This window comes from Schistocerca nitens, chromosome 5, assembly GCF_023898315.1.
Source record: "Schistocerca nitens isolate TAMUIC-IGC-003100 chromosome 5, iqSchNite1.1, whole genome shotgun sequence".
NCBI lineage: Eukaryota > Metazoa > Arthropoda > Insecta > Orthoptera > Acrididae > Schistocerca > Schistocerca nitens.
In genome coordinates, this window is record NC_064618.1 from 11,316,609 (window position 1) to 11,341,020 (window position 24,412).

Sequence of the window (24,412 nt, forward strand, 5' to 3'; positions counted from 1 at the left end):
TGCGTGGAATACCTCCGGCAGTGGACGAAGGGCACGAAAACTTCACTGAAGTTTGGGATTCCGATGGTTTGGAGGGAGCCCTTTGACCATGCATCGGATTGTTTCTTCTGCGCCATCAATACTACTGGCATCAACCGGAAGAATCGGCACAGCCTCCAGTACCCCGACCTTCCATCTGCCCGCCGTCCAGTTGCTCACTGCGAAGAAATTCCTGTACCAGCGTTCACAGAGCTTCCTAACATCGACGACGAGGCCACCACTGCAGACGAGGGAGGATATATAGCAGACGAGGAGTATGAAGCACAAGATGGTCGGCAGCTCTTTTCACAATGTGAGCTTAATGATCTTGTTCGGGAACTCAGCTTCTCGAAGACTTCATCCGAGCTGTTGGCCTCCAGACTCAAAGAGAAAAATCTACTTGGCGAGGACGCGCGTATCACTTTCTTTCGTAGAAGGCATGAGGACTACATGGGCTACTTCTGCCAGGAGGAAGACCTAGTGTACTGCCGAGATGTCGCCGGTCTTCTTGTTAAACTCGGGGCTCCTACATACGATCCGAGAGATTGGCGACTCTTTATTGACAGCTGCAAGCGCTCTTTGAAGTGTGTGCTCCTCCACAACTGGAACGAGTTCGCCTCAATCCCTCTTGCTCACTCCACAACTCTCGTAGAGAAATATGAAGCAGTGAAGTAAGTGCTCGACAAAATCCAATATGAACAGCACCAATGGATCATCTGCGTCGACTTCAAGATGGTGAACTTTCTACTTGGTCAGCAGTCCGGGTTCACGAAATACCCATGCTTTATATGTATGTGGGACAGTCGAGACAGAGCCCAGCACTATGTAAAGAAAGTGTGGCCGCCACAAGAGCAGTTAGTACCTGGTGCGAGAAACATCATAAACGAACCTCTTGTTGACCGGGAGAAGATATTGATCCCATCGCTACACATGAAGCTTGGGTTAATGAAACAGTTCACGCGTGCTCTGGACACGGATGGGAGGTGCTTCCACTACCTGTGCCGAGCCTTTCCGCGACTGACCATTGAGAAGCTGAAGGCCGGCATTTTCGATGGGCCACAGATACGGCAGCTCATAAAGGACACAGAGTTCGAAAACTCCATGAACACGTTAGAGTGCGCCGCATGGAAATCGTTTGTGCAGGTGGTGAACAACTTCCTGGGGAACACGAAGGCAGCAAACCACGCCAGACTCATCAGCAGCATGATAGAGGCCTTTCAAAAGCTCGGGTGTTTGATGAGTATAAAGATGCACTTCCTGTACTCACACATGGATAAGTTTCCTGAAAACCTTGGGGCGATGAGCGACGAGCAGGGAGAAAGGTTCCATCAGGACATGCGCCAAATGAAGGATAGGTACCAGGGGAGGTGGGACGCAGTCATGATGGCGGACTACTGCTGGATGCTGAAGAGAGACAACCCAGCAGCTGCTCACAAACGGGAATCGAAGAAACGCCGATTCATGCCGTGAACTCTGAACTTTTGTGTCACGTAACGCTCATTGTTATACTAATATTATGATAAATATGCTTATTTACTTTGATGGAGTAAATAAAAACTTAATGAATTTGCATACGTTAATGTTTATTTCTTGAGGAAAACGGAAAGAATCTTCCGGGGTTTCTCAGCAGATGACACAAAGAAATTTGTTTTTTTACGAAAAATCGATTTTTAAAAATTTCTGTAGCAAAAAATCCTGACCTGATAGAACAAAACCAAGGTCATTTTCGGACTCAGGGCATTAAAATTAGTCTAATTCAGCGGGAAAACCCTAGACTTTTTTTAAAAAATCTTTTTTTGTTGCCCAGTGCGATGAATCACAGAAATTGCATCGGAATTAAATATAAGAGACACAATGCCGAATTAAGCACAGGAAGATTGAGTCTTCCTAGTGTCTATTTTTGAGCGTTTCCAGTGTCTCCAGTTTTACATTCCGATGCACCTCTGCAGGTTTACTGTATCCATTGGACCTTCACAGTGACGATGAAACACAGAAATTGCATCGGAATGAAATATAAGAGACACAATGTCGACGTAAGTACAGGAAGAGTGTGACTTTCTATTGTATATGTTTTGAGCGTTTCCTGTGTCACCAGTTTTACATTCCGATGCACCTCTGCAGGTTTACTGTATCCATTGGATCTTCCCATTGACGATGAAACACAGAAATTGCATCGGAATTAAATATAAGAGACACAATGCCGACTTAGGTACAGGAAGACTGAGTCTTCCTACTGTCTATGTTTTGAGCGTTTCCTGTGTCATCAGTTTTCCATTTTGATGCACCTCTGCAGGTTTACTGTATCCCTTGCAGCTTCACAGTGACGATGAAACACAGAAATTGCATCGGAATTAAATATAAGAGACACAATGTCGACTTAACTAGAGAAAAACTGAGTCTTCCTACTCTCTATGTTTTGAGCGTTTCCTGTGTCACCAGTTTTACATTCCGATGCACCTCTGCAGGTTTGCTGTATCCCTTGCACCTACCCATTGACAATGAAACACAGAAATTACATCCCACTTAAATATAACAGACAGAATGCCGACTTAAGTACAGGAAGACTGAGTCTTACTACTGTCTATGTTTTGAGCGTTTCCTGTGTCATCAGTTCTACATTCCGATGCACCTCTGCAGGTTTACTGTATCCCTTTGACCTTCCCATTGACGATGAATCACAGAAATTGCATCGGAATTAAATATAAGAGACACAATGCCGACTTAAGTACAGGAAGATTGAGTCTTCCTACTGTCTATTTTTTTAGCGTTTCCTGCGTCACCAGTTTTACATTCCGATGCACCTCTGCAGGTTTACTGTATCCATTGGATCTTCCCATTGACGATGAAACACAGAAATTGCATCGGAGTTAAATATAAGAGACACAATGCCGACTTAGGTACAGGAAGACTGAGTCTTCCTACTGTCTATGTTTTGAGCGTTTCCTGTGTCATCAGTTTTCCATTTTGATGCACATCTGCAGGATTACTGTATCCCTTGGACCTTCACAGTGACGATGAAACACAGAAATTGCATCGGAATTACATATAAGAGACACAATGCCGACTTAAGTACAGGAAGACTGAGTCTTCCTACTGTCTATGTTTTGAGCGTTTCCTGTGTCATCAGTTTTCCATTTTGATGCACCTCTGCAGGTTTACTGTATCCCTTGGACCTTCACAGTGACGATGAAACACAGAAATTGCATCGGAATTAAATATAAGAGACACAATGCCGACTTAAGTACAGGAAGACTGAGTCTTCCTACTGTCTATGTTTTGAGCGTTTCCTGTGTCATCAGTTTTATATTCCGATGCACCTCTGCAGGTTTACTGTATCCATTGGACCTTCCCATTGACGATAAAACACAGAAATTGCATCGGAATTAAATAAAAAAGACACAATGCCGACTTAAGTAGAGGAAGACTGAGTCTTCCTACTGTCTATGTTTTGAGCGTTTCCTGTGTCATCAGTTTTACATTCCGATGCACCTCTGCAGGTTTACTGTATCCATTGGACCTTCCCATTGACGTTGAAGCACAGAAATTGCATCGCAATTAAATATAAGAGACACAACGCCGACTTAAGTACAAGAGAACTGAGTCTTCTTACGGTCTTCGATTTGAGCGTTTCCTGAGACACCAGTTTTACATTCCAATTCACCTCTGCAGGTTTACTGTATCCCTTGGACCTTCCCATTGATGAAAAAACACAAAAATTGCATCTGAATGAAATATAAGAGACACAATGCCGACTCAGGTACAGGAAGACTGAGTCTTCCTACTGTCTATGCTTTGAGCGTTTCCTGTGTCATCAGTTTTGATGCACCTCTGCTGGGTTACTGTATTCGTTGGACCTTCACAGTGACGATGAAACACAGAAATTGCATGGGAATTAAGTATAAGAGACACAATGCCGACTTCAGTACAGGAAGACTGAATCTTCCTACTGTGTATGTTTTGAGCGTTTCCTGTGTCACCAGTTTTACATTCCGATGCACCTCTGCAGGTTTACTGTATCCCTTGGACCTTCACAGTGACGAAGAAACACAGAAATTGCATCGGATTTAAATATAAGAGACAAAATGCCGACTTAAGTACAGGAAGACTGAGTCTTCCTACTGTCTATGTTTTGAGCGTCTCCTGTGTCACCAGTTTTACATTCCGATGCACCTCTGCAGGTTTGCTGTATCCCTTGCACCTTCCCATTGACAATGAAACACAGAAATTACATCGGAATTAAATATAACAGACACAATGCCGACTTAAGTACAGGAAGACTGAGACTTACTACTGTCTATGTTTTGAGCGTTTCCTGTGTCATCAGTTCTACGTTCCGATGCACCTCTGCAGGTTTACTGTATCCCTTTGACCTTCCCATTGACGATGAATCACAGAAATTGCATCGGAATTAAATATAAGAGACACAATGCCGAATTAAGCACAGGAAGATTGAGTCTTCCTACTGTCTATTTTTGAGCGTTTCCAGTGTCTCCAGTTTTACATTCCGATGCACCTCTGCAGGTTTACTGTATCCATTGGACCTTCACAGTGACGATGAAACACAGAAATTGCATCGGAATGAAATATAAGAGACACAATGTCGACTTAAGTACGGGAAGAGTGTGACTTTCTATTGTATATGTTTTGAGCGTTTCCTGTGTCACCAGTTTTACATTCCGATGCACCTCTGCAGGTTTACTGTATCCATTGGATCTTCCCATTGACGATGAAACACAGAAATTGCATCGGAATTAAATATAAGAGACACAATGCCGACTTAGGTACAGGAAGACTGAGTCTTCCTACTGTCTATGTTTTGAGCGTTTCCTGTGTCATCAGTTTTCCATTTTGATGCACCTCTGCAGGTTTACTGTATCCATTGGACCTTCCCATTGACGATAAAACACAGAAATTGCATCGGAATTAAATAAAAAATACACAATGGCGACTTAAGTACAGGAAGACTGAGTCTTCCTACTGTCTATGTTTTGAGCGTTTCCTGTGTCATCAGTTTTACATTCCGATGCACCTCTGCAGGTTTACTGTATCCATTGGACTTGCACACTGACGATGAGACACAGAAATTGCAACGGAATGATATATAAGAGACACAATGTCGACTTAAGTACAGGAAGAGTGTGACTTTCTATTGTATATGTTTTGAGCGTTTCCTGTGTCACCAGTTTTACATTCCGATGCACCTCTGCAGGTTTACTGTATCCATTGGATCTTCCCATTGACGATGAAACACAGAAATTGCATCGGAATTAAATATAAGAGACACAACGCCGACTTAAGTACAAGAGAACTGAGTCTTCTTACGGTCTTTGATTTGAGCGTTTCCTGAGTCACCAGTTTTACATTCCAATTCACCTCTGCAGGTCTACTGTATCCCTTGGACCTTCCCATTGATGGAAAACCACAGAAATTGCATCGGAATTAAATATAAGAGACACAATGCCGACTTAGGTACAGGAAGACTGAGTCTTCCTAATGTCTGTGTTTTGAGCGTTTCCTGTGTCACCAGTTTTACATCCGATGCACCTCTGCAGGTTTACTGTATCCATTGGACTTGCACAGTGACGATGAGACACAGAAATTGCATCGGAATGAAATATAAGAGACACAATGCGACTTAAGTACAGGAAGAGTGTGTCTTTCAGTTGTCTATGTTTTGCCGGCCGAAGTGGCCATGCGGTTAAAGGCGTTGCAGTCTGGAACCGCAAGACCGCTACGGTCGGAGGTTCGAATCCTGCCGCGGGCATGGATGTTTGTGATGTCCTTAGGTTAGTTAGGTTTAACTAGTTCTAAGTTCTAGGGGACTAATGACCTCAGCAGTTGAGTCCCATAGTGCTCAGAGCCATTTGTCTATGTTTTGAGCGTTTCCTGTGTCATCAGTTTTACATTCCGATGCACCTCTGCAGGTTTACTGTATCCATTGGACCTTCCCATTGACGATGAAACACAGAAATTGCATCGGAATTAAATATAAGAGACACAACGCCGACTTAAGTACAAGAACACTGAGTCTTCTTAGGATCTATGTTTTGAACGCTTCCTGTGTCACCAGTTTTACATTCCGATGCACCTCTGCAGGTTTACTGTATCCCTTTGACCTTCCCATTGACGACGAAACACAGAAATTGCATCAGATTTGAATATAAGAGACACAATGCCGACTTAAGTACAGGGAGACTGAGTATACCTAATGTCTATGATTTGAGCGTTTCCTGTGTCACCAGTTTTACATTCCGATGCACCTCTGCAGGTTTACTGTATCTCTTGGATCTTCCCATTGACGATGAATCACAGAAATTGCATCGGAATTAAATATAAGAGACACAATGCCGACTTAAGTACAGGAAGGCTGAGTCTTCCTACTCTCCATGCTTTGAGCGTTTCCTGTGTCACCAGTTTTACATTCCGATGCACCTCTGCAGGTTTACTGAATCCCTTGGATTTTCCCATTGACGATGAAACACAGAAATTGCATCGGAATTAAATATAAGAGACACAATGCCGACTTAAGTACAGGAACATTGAGTCTTCCTACTGTCTATGTTTTGAGCGTTTCCTGCGTCATCAGTTTTACATTTCGATGCACCTCTGCAGCTTTACTGTATCCATTGGACCTTCCTATTGACGATGAAGCACAGAAATTACATCGGAATAAAATATATGAGACACAACGTTGACTTAAGTACAAGAAAACTGAGTCTTCTTACGGTCTATGTTTTGAGCGTTTCCAGAGTCACCAGTTTTACATTCCGATGCACCTCTGCAGGTTTACTGTATCCACTGGACTTGCACAGTGACGAGTAGACACAGAAATTGCATCGGAATGAAATATAAGAGACACAATGCGACTTAAGTACAGGAAGAGTGTGTCTTTCAAATGTCTATGTTTTGAGCGTCTCCTGTGTCACCAGTTTTACATTCCGATGCACCTCTGCAGGTTTACTGTATCCATTGGACCTTCCCATTGACGTTGAAACACAGAAATTGCATCTCAATTAAATATAAGAGACACAACGCCGACTTAAGTTCAAGAGAACTGAGTCTTCTTACGGTCTTTGATTTGAGCGTTTCCTGAGTCCCCAGTTTTACATTCCAATTCACCTCTGCAGGTTTACTGTCTCCCTTGGACCTTACCATTGATGAAACAACACAGAAATTGCATCTGAATTAAATATAAGAGACACAATGCCGACTTAGGTACAGGAAGACTGAGTCTTCCTACTGTCTGTGTTTTGAGCGTTTCCTGTGTCATCAGTTTTACATTCCGATGCACCTCTGCAGGTTTACTGTATCCCTTGGACCTTCACAGTGACGAAGAAACACAGAAATTGCATCGGAATTAAATATAAGAGACACAATGCCGACTTAAGTACAGGAAGACCGAGTCTTCCTACTGTCTATGTTTTGAGCGTCTCCTGTGTCACCAGTTTTACATTCCGATGCACCTCCGCAGTGTTACTGTATGCCTTGGACCTTCCCATTGACGATGAAACACAGAAATTGCATCGGAATTAAATATAAGAGACACAATGCCGACTTAAGTACAGAAGGACTGAGTCTTCCTACTGTCTATGTTTTGAGCGTTTCCTGTGTCACCAGTTTTACCTCCCGATGCACCCACGCAGGTCTACAGTATCCCTTGCACCTTCATAGTGACGATGAAACACAGAAATTCCATCGGAATTAAATATAAGAGACACAATGTCGACTTAAGTACAGAAAGACTGAGTCTTCCTACTCTCTATGTTTTGAGCGTTTCCTGTGTCACCAGTTTTACATTCCGATGCACCTCTGCAGGTTTGCTGTATCCCTTGCACCTTCCCATTGACAATGAAACACAGAAATTACATCGGAATTAAATATAACAGACAGAATGCCGACTTAAGTACAGGAAGACTGAGTCTTACTACTGTCTATGTTTTGAGCGTTTCCTGTGTCATCAGTTCTCCATTCCGATGCACCTCTGCAGGTTTACTGTATGCATTGGACCTTCCCATTGACGATGAAACACAGAAATTGCATCGGAATTAAATATAAGATACACAATGCAGACTTAGGTACAGGAAGACTGAGTCTTCTTAGTGTCTATGTTGGAGCGTTTCCTCTGTCATCAGTTTTCCATTTTGATGCACCTCTGCAGGTTTACTGTATCCCTTGCACCTTCACAGTGACGATGAAACACAGAAATTGCATCGGAACTAAATATAAGAGACACAATGCCGACTTAAGTACAGAAGGATTGAGTCTTCCTACTGTCTATGTTTTGAGCGTTTCCTGTGTCACCAGTTTTACATCCCGATGCACCCACGCAGGTCTACAGTATCCCTTGCACCTTCATAGTGACGATGAAACACAGAAATTCCATCGGAATTAAATATAAGAGACACAATGTCGACTTAAGTACAGAAAGACTGAGTCTTCCTACTCTCTATGTTTTGAGCGTTTCCTGTGTCACCAGTTTTACATTCCGATGCACCTCTGCAGGTTTGCTGTATCCCTTGCACCTTCCCATTGACAATGAAACACAGAAATTACATCGGAATTAAATATAACAGACAGAATGCCGACTTAAGTACAGGAAGACTGAGTCTTACTACTGTCTATGTTTTGAGCGTTTACTGTGTCATCAGTTCTCCATTCCGATGCACCTCTGCAGGTTTACTGTATGCATTGGACCTTCCCATTGACGATGAAACACAGAAATTGCATCGGAATTAAATATAAGATACACAATGCAGACTTAGGTACAGGAAGACTGAGTCTTCTTAGTGTCTATGTTGGAGCGTTTCCTCTGTCATCAGTTTTCCATTTTGATGCACCTCTGCAGGTTTACTGTATCCCTTGGACCTTCACAGTGACGAAGAAACACAGAAATTGCATCGGAATTAAATATAAGAGACAAAATGCCGACTTAAGTACAGGAAAACTGAGTCTTCCTACAGCGAATGTTTTGAGCGTTTCCTGTGTCACCAGTTTTACATTCCAATTCACCTCTGCAGGTTTACTGTATCCCTTGGACCTTCCCATTGGTGAAAAAACACAGAAATTGCATCGGAATGAAATATAAGAGACACAATGCCGACTCAGGTACAGGAAGACTGAGTCTTCCTACTGTCTATGCTTTGAGCGTTTCCTGTGTCATCAGTTTCACATTTTGATGCACCTCTGCAGGTTTACTGTATTCGTTGGACCTTCACAGTGACGATGAAACACAGAAATTGCATCGGAATTAAATATAAGAGACACAATGCCGACTTCAGTACAGGAAAACTGAGTCTTCCTACAGCGAATGTTTTGAGCGTTTCCTGTGTCACCAGTTTTACATTCCGATGCACCTCTGCAGGTTTACTGTATCCCTTGGACCTTCACAGTGACGAAGAAACACAGAAATTGCATCGGAATTAAATATAAGAGACAAAATGCCGACTTAAGTACAGGAAGACTGAGTCTTCCTACTGTCTATGTTTTGAGCGTCTCCTGTGATACCAGTTTTACACTCCGATGCACCTACGCAGGTCTACAGTATCCCTTGGACCTTCATAGTGACGATGAAACACAGAAATTCCATCGGAATTAAATATAAGAGACACAATGTCGACTTAAGTACACAAAGACTGAGTCTTCCTACCCTCTATATTTTGAGCGTTTCCTGTGTCACCAGTTTTACATTCCGATGCACCTCTGCAGGTTTGCTGTATCCCTTGTACCTTCCCATTGACAATGAAACACAGAAAATACATCGGAATTAAATATAACAGACAGAATGCCGACTTAAGTACAGGAAGACTGAGTCTTACTACTGTCTATGTTTTGAGCGTTTCCTGTGTCATCAGTTCTCCATTCCGATGCACCTCTGCAGGTTTACTGTATGCATTGGACCTTCCCATTGACGATGAAACACAGAAATTGCATTGGAATTAAATGTAAAAGACACAATGCCGACTTAAGTACAGGAAGACTGAGTCATTCTACTGTCTATGTTTTGAGCGTTTCCTGTGTCACCAGTTTTACATTCCGATGCACCTCTGCAGCTTTACTGTATCCATTGGACCTTCACAGTGACGATGAAACACAGAAATTGAATCGGAATGAAATATAAGAGACACAATGTCGACTTAAGTACAGGAAAAGTGTGTCTTTCTATTGTATATGTTTTGAGCGTTTCCTGTGTCACCAGTTTTACATTCCGATGCACCTCTGCAGGTTTACTGTATTCATTGGATCTTCCCATTGACGATGAAACACAGAAATTGCATCGGAATTAAATATAAGATACACAATGCCGACTTAGGTACAGGAAGAGTGAGTCTTCTTACTGTCTATGTTGGAGCGTTTCCTGTGTCATCAGTTTTCCATTTTGATGCACCTCTGCAGGTTTACTGTATCACTTGCACCTTCACAGTGACGATGAAACACAGAAATTGCATCGGAATTAAATATAAGAGACACAATGTCGACTTAAGTACAGAAAGACTGAGTCTTCCTACTCTCTATGTTTTGAGCGTTTCCTGTGTCATCAGTTTTATATTCCGATGCACCTCTGCAGGTTTACTGTATTCCTTGGACCTTCGCAGTGACGATGAAACACAGAAATTGCATCGGAATTAAATATAAGAGACACAATGCCGACTTCAGTACAGGAAGACTGAGTCTTCCTACTGTCTGTGTTTTCAGCGTTTCCTGTGTCACCAGTTTTACATACCGATGCACCTCTGCAGGTTTACTGTATCCATTGGACTTGCACAGTGACGATGAGACACAGAAATTGCATCGGAATGAAATGTAAGAGGCACAATGCGACTTAAGTACAGGAAGAGTGTGTCTTTCAATTGTCTATGTTTTGAGCGTTTCCTGTGTCACCAGTTTTACATTCCGATGCACCTCTGCAGGTTTACTGTATCCATTGGACATCCCATTGACGATAAAACACAGAAAAGTGCATCGCAATTAAGACACAACGCCGACTTAAGTACAAGAGAACTGAGTCTTCTTACGGTCTTTGATTTGAGCGTTTCCTGAGTCACCAGTTTTACATTCCAATTCACCTCTGCAGGTTTACTGTATCCCTTGCACCTTCCCATTGACAATGAAAAACAGAAATTACATCGGAATTAAATGTAACAGACAGAATGCCGACATAAGTACAGGAAGACTGAGTCTTACTACTGTCTATGTTTTGAGCGTTTCCTGTGTCATCAGTTTTACATTTTGATGCACCTCTGCAGGTTTACTGTATTCCTTGGACGTTCAAAGTGACGATGAAGCACAGAAATTGCATCGGAATTAAATATAAGAGACGCAATGCCGACTGAAGTAGAGGAAGACTGAGTCTTCCTACTGTCTGTGTTTTGAGCGTTTCCTGTGTCACCAGTTTTACATTTCGATGCACCTCTGCAGGCATACTGTTTCCCGTCGACTTTACCATTGACGATGAAACACAGAAAATGCATAGGAATTAAATATAAGAGACACAATGCCGACTTAAGTACAGGAAGAATGAGTGTTCCTACTGTCTATGATTTGAGCGTTTCCTGTGTCACCAGTTTTTCATTCCGATCCACCTCTGCAGGATTACTGTATCCTTTGGACCTTCTCATTGACGAAGAAACACAGAAATTGCATCGGAATTAAATATAAGAGACACAACGCCGACTTAAGTACAAGAACACTGAGTCTTCTTAGGATCTATGTTTTGAACGCTTCCTGTGTCACCAGTTTTACATTCCGATGCACCTCTGCAGGTTTACTGTATCCCTTTGACCTTCCCATTGACGACGAAACACAGAAATTGCATCGGATTTAAATATAAGAGACACAATGCCGACTTAAGTACAGGGAGACTGAGTATACCTACTGTCTATGATTTGAGCGTTTCCTGTGTCACCAGTTTTACATTCCGATGCACCTCTGCAGGTTTACTGTATCTCTTGGATCTTCCCATTGACGATGAATCACAGAAATTGCATTGGAATTAAATATAAGAGACACAATGCCGACTTAAGTACAGGAAGGCTGAGTCTTCCTACTGTCTATGCTTTGAGCGTTTCCTGTGTCACCAGTTTTACATTCCGATGCACCTCTGCAGGTTTACTGAATCCCTTGGATCTTCCCATTGACGATGAAACACAGAAATTGCATCGGAATTAAATATAAAAGACACAATGCTGACTTAGGTACAGGAAGACTGAGTCTTCCTACTGTCTATGTTTTGAGCGTTTCCTGTGTCTCCAGTTTTACATTCCGATGCACCTCTGCATTTTTACTGTATCCATTGGACCTTCCCATTGACGATGAAACACAGACAATGCATAGGAATTAAATATAAGAGACACAATGCCGACTTAAGTACAGGAAGAATGAGTGTTCCTACTGTCTATGATTTGAGCGTTTCCTGTGTCACCAGTTTTACATTCCGATCCACCTCTGCAGGTTTACTGTATCCATTGGACCTTCTCATTGACGAAGAAACACAGAAATTGCATTGGATTTAAATATAAGAGACACAATGCCGACTTAAGTACAGGGAGACTGAGTATTCCTAATGTCTATGATTTGAGCGTTTCCTGTGTCACCAGTTTTACATTCCGATGCACCTCTGCAGGTTGACTGTATCTCTTGGATCTTCCCATTGACGATGAATCACAGAAATTGCATCGGAATTAAATATAAGACACACAATGCCGACTTAAGTACAGGAAGGCTGAGTCTTCCTACTGTCTATGCTTTGAGCGTTTCCTGTGTCACCAGTTTTACATTCCGATGCACCTCTGCAGGTTTACTGAATCCCTTGGATCTTCCCATTGACGATGAAACACAGAGATTGCATCGGAATTAAATATAAGAGACACAATGCCGACTTAAGTACAGGAACATTGAGTCTTCCTACTGTCTATGTTTTGAGCGTTTCCAGAGTCACCAGTTTTACATTCCGATGCACCTGTGCAGGTTTACTGTATCCCTTGGACCTTCCCATGGACGATGAAACACAGAAATTGCATCGGAATTAAATATAAGAGACACAATGCTGACTTAGGTACAGGAAGACTGAGTCTTCCTACTGTCTATGTTTTGAGCGTGTCCTGTGTCACCAGTTTTACATTCCGATGCACCTCCGCAGGTTTACTGTATCCCTTGGACCTTCACAGTGACGATGAAACACAGAAATTGCATCGGAATTAAATATAAGAGACACAATGCTGACTTAAGTAAAGAATGACTGAGTCTTCCTACTGTCTATGTTTCGAGCGTTGCCTGAGTCACCAGGTTTACATTCCGATGCACCTCTGCAGGTTTACTGTATCCCTTGGATTTTCTCATTGACGATGAAACACGGAAATAGCATCGGAATTAAATATAAGAGACACAAACCGACTTAAGTACAGGGAGACTGAGTATTCCTAATGTCTATGTTTTGAGCGTTTCCTGTGTCACCAGTTTTACATTCCGATGCACCTCTGCAGGTTTACTGTTTCTCTTGGATCTTCCCATTGACGATGAATCACAGAAATTGCATCGGAATTAAATATAAGAGACACAATACCGACTTAAGTACAGAAAGACTGAGTCTTCCAACTGTATATGTTTTGAGCGTTCCTGTGTCATCAGTTTTACATTCCGATGCACCTCTGCAGGTTTACTGTATCCATTGGACTTGCACAGTGACGATGAGACACAGAAATTGCATCGGAATGAAATATAAGAGACACAATGCGACTTAAGTAAAGGAAGAGTGTGTCTTTCAATTGTCTATGTTTTGAGCGTTTCCTGTGTCACCAGTTTTACATTCCGTGCACCTACGCAGGTCTACAGTATCCTTTGGACCTTCGTAGTGACGATGAAACACAGAAATTGCATCGGAATTAAATATAAGAGACACAATGTCGACTTAAGTACAGAAAGATTGAGTCTTTCTACTCTCTATGTTTTGAGCGTTTCCTGTGTCACCAGTTTTACATTTCGATGCACCTCTGCAGGCATACTGTTTCCCTTCGAATTTACCATTGACGATGAAACACAGAAAATGCATAGGAATTAAATATAAGAGACACAATGCCGACTTAAGTACAGGAAGAATGAGTGTTCCTACTGTCTATGATTTGAGCGTTTCCTGTGTCACCAGTTTTACATTCCGATCCACCGCTGCAGGATTACTGTATCCATTGGACCTTCTCATTGACGAAGAAACACAGAAATTGCATCGGAATTAAATATAAGAGACACAACGCCGACTTAAGTACAAGAACACTGAGTCTTCTTAGGATCTATGTTTTGAACGCTTCCTGTGTCACCAGTTTTACATTCCGATGCACCTCTGCAGGTTTACTGTATCCCTTTGACCTTCCCATTGACGACGAAATACAGAAATTGCATCGGATTTAAATATAAGAGATACAATGCCGACTTAAGTACAGGGAGACTGAGTATACCTAATGTCTATGTTTTGAGCGTTTCCTGTGTCACCAGTTTTACATTCCGATGCACCTCTGCAGGTTTACTCTATCTCTTGGATCTTCCCATTGACGATGAATCACAGAAATTGCATCGGAATTAAATATAAGAGACACAATGCCGACTTAAGTACAGGAACATTGAGTCTTCCTACTGTCTATGTTTTGAGCGTTTCCTGCGTCATCAGTTTTACATTTCGATGCACCTCTGCAGGTTTACTGTATCCATTGGACCTTCCTATTGACGATGAAGCACAGAAATTACATCGGAATTAAATATATGAGACACAACGTTGACTTAAGTACAAGAAAACCGAGTCTTCTTACAGTCTATGTTTTGAGCGTTTCCAGAGTCACCAGTTTTACATTCCGATGCACCTGTGCAGGTTTACTGTATCCATTGGACCTTCCCATGGACGATGAAACACAGAAATTGCATCGGAATTAAATATAAGAGACACAATGCTGACTTAGGTACAGGAAGACTGAGTCTTCCTACTGTCTATGTTTTGAGCGTGTCCTGTGTCACCAGTTTTACATTCCGATGCACCTCTGCAGGTTTACTGTATCCCTTGGACCTTCTCAGTGACGATGAAACACAGAAATTGCATCGGAATTAAATATAAGAGACACAATGCCGACTTAAGTAAAGAATGACTGAGTCTTCCTACTGTCTATGTTTCGAGCGTTTCCTGAGTCACCAGGTTTACATTCCGATGCACCTCTGCGGGTTTACTGTATCCCTTGGATTTTCCCATTGACGATGAAACACAGAAATTGCATCGGAATTAAATGTAAGAGACACAATGCCGACTTAACTACAGGAAGATTGAGTCTTCCTACTGTGTATGTTTTGAGCGTTTCCTGCGTCACCAATTTTACATTCCGATGCACCTCTGCAGATTTACTTTATCCATTGGACCTTCCTATTGACGGTGAAGCACAGAAATTACATCGGAATTAAATATATGAGACACAACGTTGACTTAAGTACAAGAAAACTGAGTCTTCTTACGGTCTATGTTTTGAGCGTTTCCAGAGTCACCAGTTTTACATTCCGATGCACCTGTGCAGGTTTACTGTTTCTCTTGGATCTTCCCATTGACGATGAATCACAGAAATTGCATCGGAATTAAATATAAGAGACACAATGCCGACTTAAGTACAGAATGACTGAGTCTTCCTACTGTATATGTTTTGAGCGTTCCCTGTGTCATTAGTTTTACATTCCGATGCACCTCCGCAGGTTTACTGTATCCATTGGACTTGCACAGTGACGATGAGACACAGAAATTGCATCGGAATGAAATATAAGAGACACAATGCGACTTAAGTAAAGGAAGAGTGTGTCTTTCAATTGTCAATGTTTTGAGCGTTTCCTGTGTCACCAGTTTTACATTCCGATGCACCTCTGCAGGTTTGCTGTATCCCTTGCACCTTCCCATTGACATTGAAAAACAGAAATTACATCGGATTTAAATGTAACAGACAGAATGCCGACTTAAGTACAGGAAGACTGAGGCTTACTACTGTCTATGTTTTGAGCGTTTCCTGTTTCATCAGTTTTACATTTTGATGCACCTCTGCAGGTTTACTGTATTCCTTGGACCTTCACAGTGGCGATGAAACACAGAAATTGCATCGGAATTAAATATAAGAGACACAATGCCGACTTAAGAAGAGGAAGACTGAGTCTTCCTACTGTCTGTGTTTTGAGCGTTTCCTGTGTCACCAGTCTTGCATTTCGATGCACCTCTGCAGGCATACTGTTTCCCTTCGACTTTCCCATTGACGATGAAACACAGGAATTGCATCGGAATTAAATATAAGAGACACAATGCCGACATAAGTACAGGAAGACTGAGTCTTCCTACTGTCTATGTTTTGAGCGTTTCCTGTGTCATCAGTTTTACAGTCCGATGCACCTCTGCAGGTTTACTATATCCATTGGACCTTCACAGTGACGATGAAACACAGAAATTGCATTGGAATTAAATATAACAGACACAATGCCGACTTAAGTACAGGACGACTGAGTCTTCCTACTGTCTATGCTTTGAGCGTTTCCTGTGTCACAAGTTTTACATTCCGATGCACCTCTGCAGGTTTACTGTATCCCTTGGACCTTCCCATTAACGATGAAACACAGAAATTGCATCGGAATTAAATATAAGACACAATGTCGTCTTAAGTACAGGAAAACAAAGTCATCCAACTGTCTATGTTTTGAGCGTTTCCTGTGTCACCAGTTTTACATTCCGATGCACCTCTGCAGGTTTGCTGTATCCCTTTCACCTTCCCATTGACGACAAAACACAGAAATTGCATCGGATTTAAATATAAGAGACAGAATGCCGACTTAAGTACAGGAAACCTGAGTATTCCTACTGTCTATGCTTTGAGCGTTTCCTGTGTCACCAATTTTACATTCCGATGCACCTCTGCAGGTTTACTGTATCCCTTTGACCTTCCCATTGACGACGAAACACAGAAATTACATTGGATTTAAATATAAGAGACACAATGCCGACTTAAGTACAGGAAGACTGAGTCTTCCTACTGTCTATGTTTTGAGCGTTTCCTGTGTCACCAGTTTTACATTCCGATGCACCTCTGCAGGTTTACTGTATCCATTGGACCTTCCTATTGACGATGAAGCACATAAATTACATCGGAATTAAATATATCAGACACAACGTTGACTTAAGTACAAGAAAACTGAGTCTTCTTACGGTCTATGTTTTGAGCTTTTCCAGAGTCACCAGTTTTACATTCCGATGCACCTCTGCAGGTTTACTGTATCCATTGGACCTTCCCATGGACGATGAAACACAGAAATTGCATCGGAATGAAATATAAGAGACACAATGCTGACTTAGGTACAGGAAGACTGAATCTTCCTACTGGCTATGTTTTGAGCGTGTCCTGTGTCACCAGTTTTACACTCCGATACACCTCTGCAGGTTTACTGTATCCCTTGGACCTTCACAGTGACGATGAAACACAGAAATTGCATCGGAATTAAATATAAGAGACACATTGCCGACTTAAGTAAAGAATGACTGAGTCTTCCTACTGTCTATGTTTCCAGCGTTTCCTGAGTCACCAGGTTTACATTCCGATGCACCTCTGCAGGTTTACTGTATCCCTTGGATCTTCCCATTGACGATGAACCACAGAAATTGCATCGGAATTAAATATAAGAGACACAATGCCGACTTAAGTACAGGAACATTGAGTCTTGATACTGTATATGTCTTGAGCGTCTCCTGTGTCACCAGTTTTACATTCGGATGCACCTCTGCAGGGTTGCTGTATCCCTCGGACCTTCCCATTGACGATGAAACACAGAAATTGCATCGGAATTAAATATAAAGAGACACAATGTCGTCTTAAGTACAGGAAGACAAAGTCATCCAACTGTCTATGTTTTGAGCGTTTCCTGTGTCACCAGTTTTACATTCCGATGCACCCCTGCAGGTTGGCTGTATCCCTTTCACCTTCCCATTGACGACGAAACACAGAAATTGCATCGGAATTAAATATAAGAGACACAATGCCGACTTAAGTACAGGAAGACTGAGTATTCCTACTATCTATTTTTTGAGCGTTTCCTGTGTCGCCAGTTTTACATTGCGATGCACCTCCGCAGGTTTACTGTATCCCTTGGATCTTCCCATTGACGATGAATCACAGAAATTGCATCGGAATGAAATATAAGAGACACCACGGCGACTTAAGTACAAGAACACTGAGTCTTTAAAGGGTCTATGTTTTGAACGCTTCCTGTGTCACCAGTTTTACATACCGATGCACCTCTGCAGGTTTACTGTATCCCTTTGACCTTCCCATTGACGACGAAACACAGAAATTGCATCGGATTTAAATATAAGAGACACAATGCCGACTAAAGTGCAGGGAGACTAAGTATTCCTAATGTCTATGTTTTGAGAGTTTCCTGTGTCACCAGTTTTACATTCCGATGCACCTCTGCAGGTTTGCTGTATCCCTTTCACCTTCCCATTGACGACTAAACACAGAAATTGCATCGGATTTAAATATAAGAGACAGAATGCCGACTTAAGTACAGGAAAACTGAGTATTCCTACTGTCTATGCTTTGAGCGTTTCCTGTGTCACCAATTTTACATTCCGATGCACCTCTGCAGGTTGACTGTATCTCTTGGATCTTCCCATTGACGAAGAATCACAGAAATTGCATCGGAATTAAATATAAGAGACACAATGCCGACTTAAGTACAGGAAGGCTGAGTCTTCCTACTGTCTATGCTTTGAGCGTTTCCTGTGTCACCAGTTTTACATTCCGATGCACCTCTGCAGGTTTACTGTATCCATTGGACCTTCCTATTGACGATGAAGTACATTAATTACATCGGAATTAAATATATGAGACAGAACGTTGACTTAAGTACAAGAAAACTGAGTCTTCTTACGGTCTATGTTTTGAGCGTTTCCAGAGTCACCAGTTTTACATTCCGATGCACCTCTGCAGGTTTACTGTATCCTTTGGACCTTCCCATGGACGATGAAACACAGAAATTGCATCGGAATTAAATATAAGAGACACAATGCTGACTTAGGTACAGGAAGACTGAATCTTCCTACTGTCTATGTTTTGAGCGTGTCCTGTGTCACCAGTTTTACACTCCGATGCACCTCTGCAGGTTTACTGTATCCCTTGGACCTTCACAGTGACGATGAAACACAGAAATTGTATCGGAATTAAATATAATAGACACAATGCCGACTTAAGTAAAGAATGACTGAGTCTTCCTACTGTCTATGTTTCCAGCGTTTCCTGAGTCACCAGCTTTACATTCCGATGCACCTCTGCAGGTTTACTGTATCCCTTGGATTTTCCCATTGACGATGAAACACAGAAATTGCATCGGAATTAAATATAAGAGACACAATGCCGAGATAAGTACAGGAAGATTGAGTCTTCCTACTGTGTATGCTTTGAGCGTTTCCTGCGTCACCAATTTTACAATCCGATGCACCTCTGCAGATTTACTGTATCCATTGGACCTTCCCATTGACGATGAAACACAGAAATTGCTTCGGAATTAAATATAAGAGACACAACGCCGACTTAAGAACAGGAAGGCTGAGTCTTCGTACTGTCTATGTTTTGAGCGTCTCCTTGTGTCACCAGTTTTACATTCCGATGCACCTCTGGAGGTTTACTGTATACCTTGGATCTTCCCATTCACGATGAACCACAGAAATTGCATCGGAATTAAATATAAGAGACACAATGCCGACTTAAGTACAGGAACATTGAGTCTTCCTACTGTCTATGTTTTGAGCGTCTCCTGTGTCACCAGTTTTACATTCGGATGCACCTCTGCAGGGTTACTGCATCCCTTGGACCTTCCCATTGACGATGAAACACAGAAATTGCATCGGAATTAAATATAAGAGACACAATGTCGTCTTAAGTACAGGAAGACAAAGTCATCCAACTGTCTATGTTTTGAGCGATTCCTGTGTCACCAGTTTTACATTCTGATGCACCTCTGCAGGTTTGCTGTATCTCTTGGATCTTCCCATTGACGATGAATCACAGAAATTGCATCGGAATTAAATATAAGAGACACAATGCCGACTTAAGTACAGGAAGGCTGAGTCTTCCTACTGTCTATGCTTTGAGCGTTTCCTGTGTCACCAGTTTTACATTCCGATGCACCTCTGCAGGTTTACTGTATCCCTTGGACCTTCCCATTGACGATGAAACACAGAAATTACATCGGAATTAAATATAAGAGACACAACGTTGACTTAAGTACAAGAAAACTGAGTTTTCTTACGGTCTATGTTTTGAGCGTTTCCAGTGTCACCTGTTTTACATTCCGATGCACCTCTGCAGGTTTACTGTATCCATTAGACCTTCCCATGGACGATGAAACACAGAAATTGCATCGGAATTAATTATAAGAGACACAATGCTGACTTAGGTACAGGAAGACTGTGTGTTCCTACTGTCTATGATTTGAGCGTGTCCTGTGTCACCAGTTTTACATTCCGATGCACCTCTGCAGGTTTACAGTATCCCTTGGACCTTCCCATGGACAATGAAACACAGAAATTGCATCGGAATTAAATATAAAAGACACAATGCCGACTTAAGTACAAGAAAATTGAGTCTTCTTAGGGTCTATGTTATGAGCGCTTCCTGTGTCACCAGTTTTACATTCCGATGCACCTTTGCAGGGTTACTGTATCCCTTGGACCTTCCCATTGACGATGAAACACAGAAATTGCATCGGAATTAAATATAAGAGACACAATGCCGACTTAAGTACAGAAGGACTGAGTCTTCCTACTTTCTATGTTTTGAGCGTTTCCTGTGCCACCAGTTTTAAATTCCGTGCACCTACGCAGGTCTACAGTATCCCTTGGACCTTCATAGTGACGATGAAACACAGAAATTGCATCGGAATTAAATATAAGAGACACAATGTCGACTTAAGTACAGAAAGATTGAGTCTTCCTACTCTCTATGTTTTGAGCGTGTCCTGTGTCACCAGTTTTACATTCCGATGCACCTCTGCAGGTTTGCTCTATCCCTTGCACCTTCCCATTGACAATGAAAAACAGAAATTACATCGGAATTAAATGTAACAGACAGAATGCCGACTTAAGTACAGGAAGACTGAGTCTTACTACTGTCTATGTTTTGAGCGTTTCCTGTGTCATCAGTTTTACATTTTGATGCACCTCTGCAGGTTTACTGTATTCCTTGGACCTTCACAGTGACGATGAAACACAGAAATTGCATCGGAATTAAATATAAGAGACACAATGCCGACTTAAGAAAAGGAAGACTGAGTCTTCCTACTGTCTGTGTTTTGAGCGTTTCCTGTGTCACCAGTTTTACATTTCAATGCACCTCTGCAGGCATACTGTTTCCCTTCGACTTTCCCGTTGACGATGAAACACAGAAATTGCATCGGAAATAAATATAAGAGACACAATGCCGACATAAGTACAGGAAGACTGAGTCTTCCTACTGTCTATGGTTCAAATGGTTCAAGTGGCTCTGAGCACTATGGGACTCAACTGCTGAGGTTATTAGTCCCCTAGAACTTAGAACTAGTTAAACCTAACTAACCTAAGGACATCACAAACATCCATGACCGAGGCAGGATTCGAACCTGCGACCGTTGCGGTCTTGCGGTTCCAGACTGCAGCGCCTTTAACCGCACGGCCACTTCGGCCGGCCTACTGTCTATGTTTAGAGCGTTTCCTGTGTCATCAGTTTTACAGTCCGATGCACCTCTGCAGGTTTACTATATCCATTGGACCTTCATAGTGACGATGAAACACAGAAATTGCATTGGAATGAAATATAACAGACACAATGCCGACTTAAGTACAGGACGACTGAGTCTTCCTACTGTCTATGTTTTGAGCGTTTCCTGTGTCACCAGTTTTACATTCCGATGCACTTCTGCAGGTTTGCTGTATCCCTTTCACCTTCCCATTAACGACTAAACACAGAAATTGCATCGGATTTAAATATAAGAGACAGAATGCCGACTTAAGTACAGGAAAACTGAGTATTCCTACTGTCTATGCTTTGAGCGTTTCCTGTGTCACCAATTTTACATTCCGATGCACCTCTGCAGGTTTACTGTATCCCTTTGACCTTACCATTGACGACGAAACACAGAAATTGCATTGGATTTAAATATAAGAGACACAATGCCGATTTAAGTACAGGGAGACTGAGTATTCCTAATGTCTATGATTTGAGCGTTTCCTGTGTCACCAGTTTTACATTCCGATGCACCTCTGCAGGTTGACTGTATCTCTTGGATCTTCCCATTGACGATGAATCACAGAAATTGCATCGGAATTAAATATAAGAGACACAATGCCGACTTAAGTACAGGAAGGCTGAGTCTTCCTACTGTCTATGCTTTGAGCGTTTCCTGTGTCACCAGTTTTACATTCCGATGCACCTCTGCAGGTTTACTGTATCCATTGGACCTTCCTATTGACGATGAAGCACATAAATTACATCGGAATTAAATATATGAGACACAACGTTGACTTAAGTACAAGAAAACTGAGTCTTCTTACGGTCTATGTTTTGAGCGCTTCCAGAGTCACCAGTTTTACATTCCGATGCACCTCTGCAGGTTTACTGTATCCATTGGACCTTCCCATGGACGATGAAAGACAGAAATTGCATCGGAATTAAATATAAGAGACACAATGCTGACTTAGGTACAGGAAGACTGAATCTTCCTACTGTCTATGTATTGAGCGTGTCCTGTGTCACCAGTTTTACACTCCGATGCACCTCTGCAGGTTTACTGTATCCCTTGGACCTTCACAGTGACGATGAAACACAGAAATTGTATCGGAATTAAATATAATAGACACAATGCCGACTTAAGTAAAGAATGACTGAGTCTTCCTACTGTCTATGTTTCCAGCGTTTCCTGAGTCACCAGCTTTACATTCCGATGCACCTCTGCAGGTTTACTGTATCCCTTGGATTTTCCCATTGACGATGAAACACAGAAATTGCATCGGAATTAAATATAAGAGACACAATGCCGAGATAAGTACAGGAAGATTGAGTCTTCCTACTGTGTATGCTTTGAGCGTTTCCTGCGTCACCAATTTTACAATCCGATGCACCTCTGCAGATTTACTGTATCCATTGGACCTTCCCATTGACGATGAAACACAGAAATTGCTTCGGAATTAAATATAAGAGACACAACGCCGACTTAAGAACAGGAAGGCTGAGTCTTCGTACTGTCTATGTTTTGAGCGTCTCCTTGTGTCACCAGTTTTACATTCCGATGCACCTCTGGAGGTTTACTGTATCCCTTGGATCTTCCCATTGACGATGAACCACAGAAATTGCATCGGAATTAAATATAAGAGACACAATGCCGACTTAAGTACAGGAACATTGAGTCTTCCTACTGTCTATGTTTTGAGCGTCTCCTGTGTCACCAGTTTTACATTCCGATGCACCTCTGCAGGTTTACTGTATCCCTTGGACCTTCCCATTGACGATGAAACACAGAAATTACACCGGAATTAAATATAAGAGACACAACGTTGACTTAAGTACAAGAAAACTGAGTTTTCTTACGGTCTATGTTTTGAGCGTTTCCGGTGTCACCTGTTTTACATTCCGATGCACCTCTGCAGGTTTACTGTATCCATTAGACCTTCCCATGGACGATGAAACACAGAAATTGCATCGGAATTAATTATAAGAGACACAATGCTGACTTAGGTACAGGAAGACTGTGTGTTCCTACTGTCTATGATTTGAGCGTGTCCTGTGTCACCAGTTTTACATTCCGATGCACCTCTGCAGGTTTACAGTATCCCTTGGACCTTCCCATGGACAATGAAACACAGAAATTGCATCGGAATTAAATATAAAAGACACAATGCCGACTTAAGTACAAGAAAATTGAGTCTTCTTAGGGTCTATGTTATGAGCGCTTCCTGTGTCACCAGTTTTACATTCCGATGCACCTTTGCAGGGTTACTGTATCCCTTGGACCTTCCCATTGACGATGAAACACAGAAATTGCATCGGAATTAAATATAAGAGACACAATGCCGACTTAAGTACAGAAGGACTGAGTCTTCCTACTTTCTATGTTTTGAGCGTTTCCTGTGTCACCAGTTTTAAATTCCGTGCACCTACGCAGGTCTACAGTATCCCTTGGACCTTCATAGTGACGATGAAACACAGAAATTGCATCGGAATTAAATATAAGAGACACAATGTCGACTTAAGTACAGAAAGATTGAGTCTTCCTACTCTCTATGTTTTGAGCGTGTCCTGTGTCACCAGTTTTACATTCCGATGCACCTCTGCAGGTTTGCTCTATCCCTTGCACCTTCCCATTGACAATGAAAAAC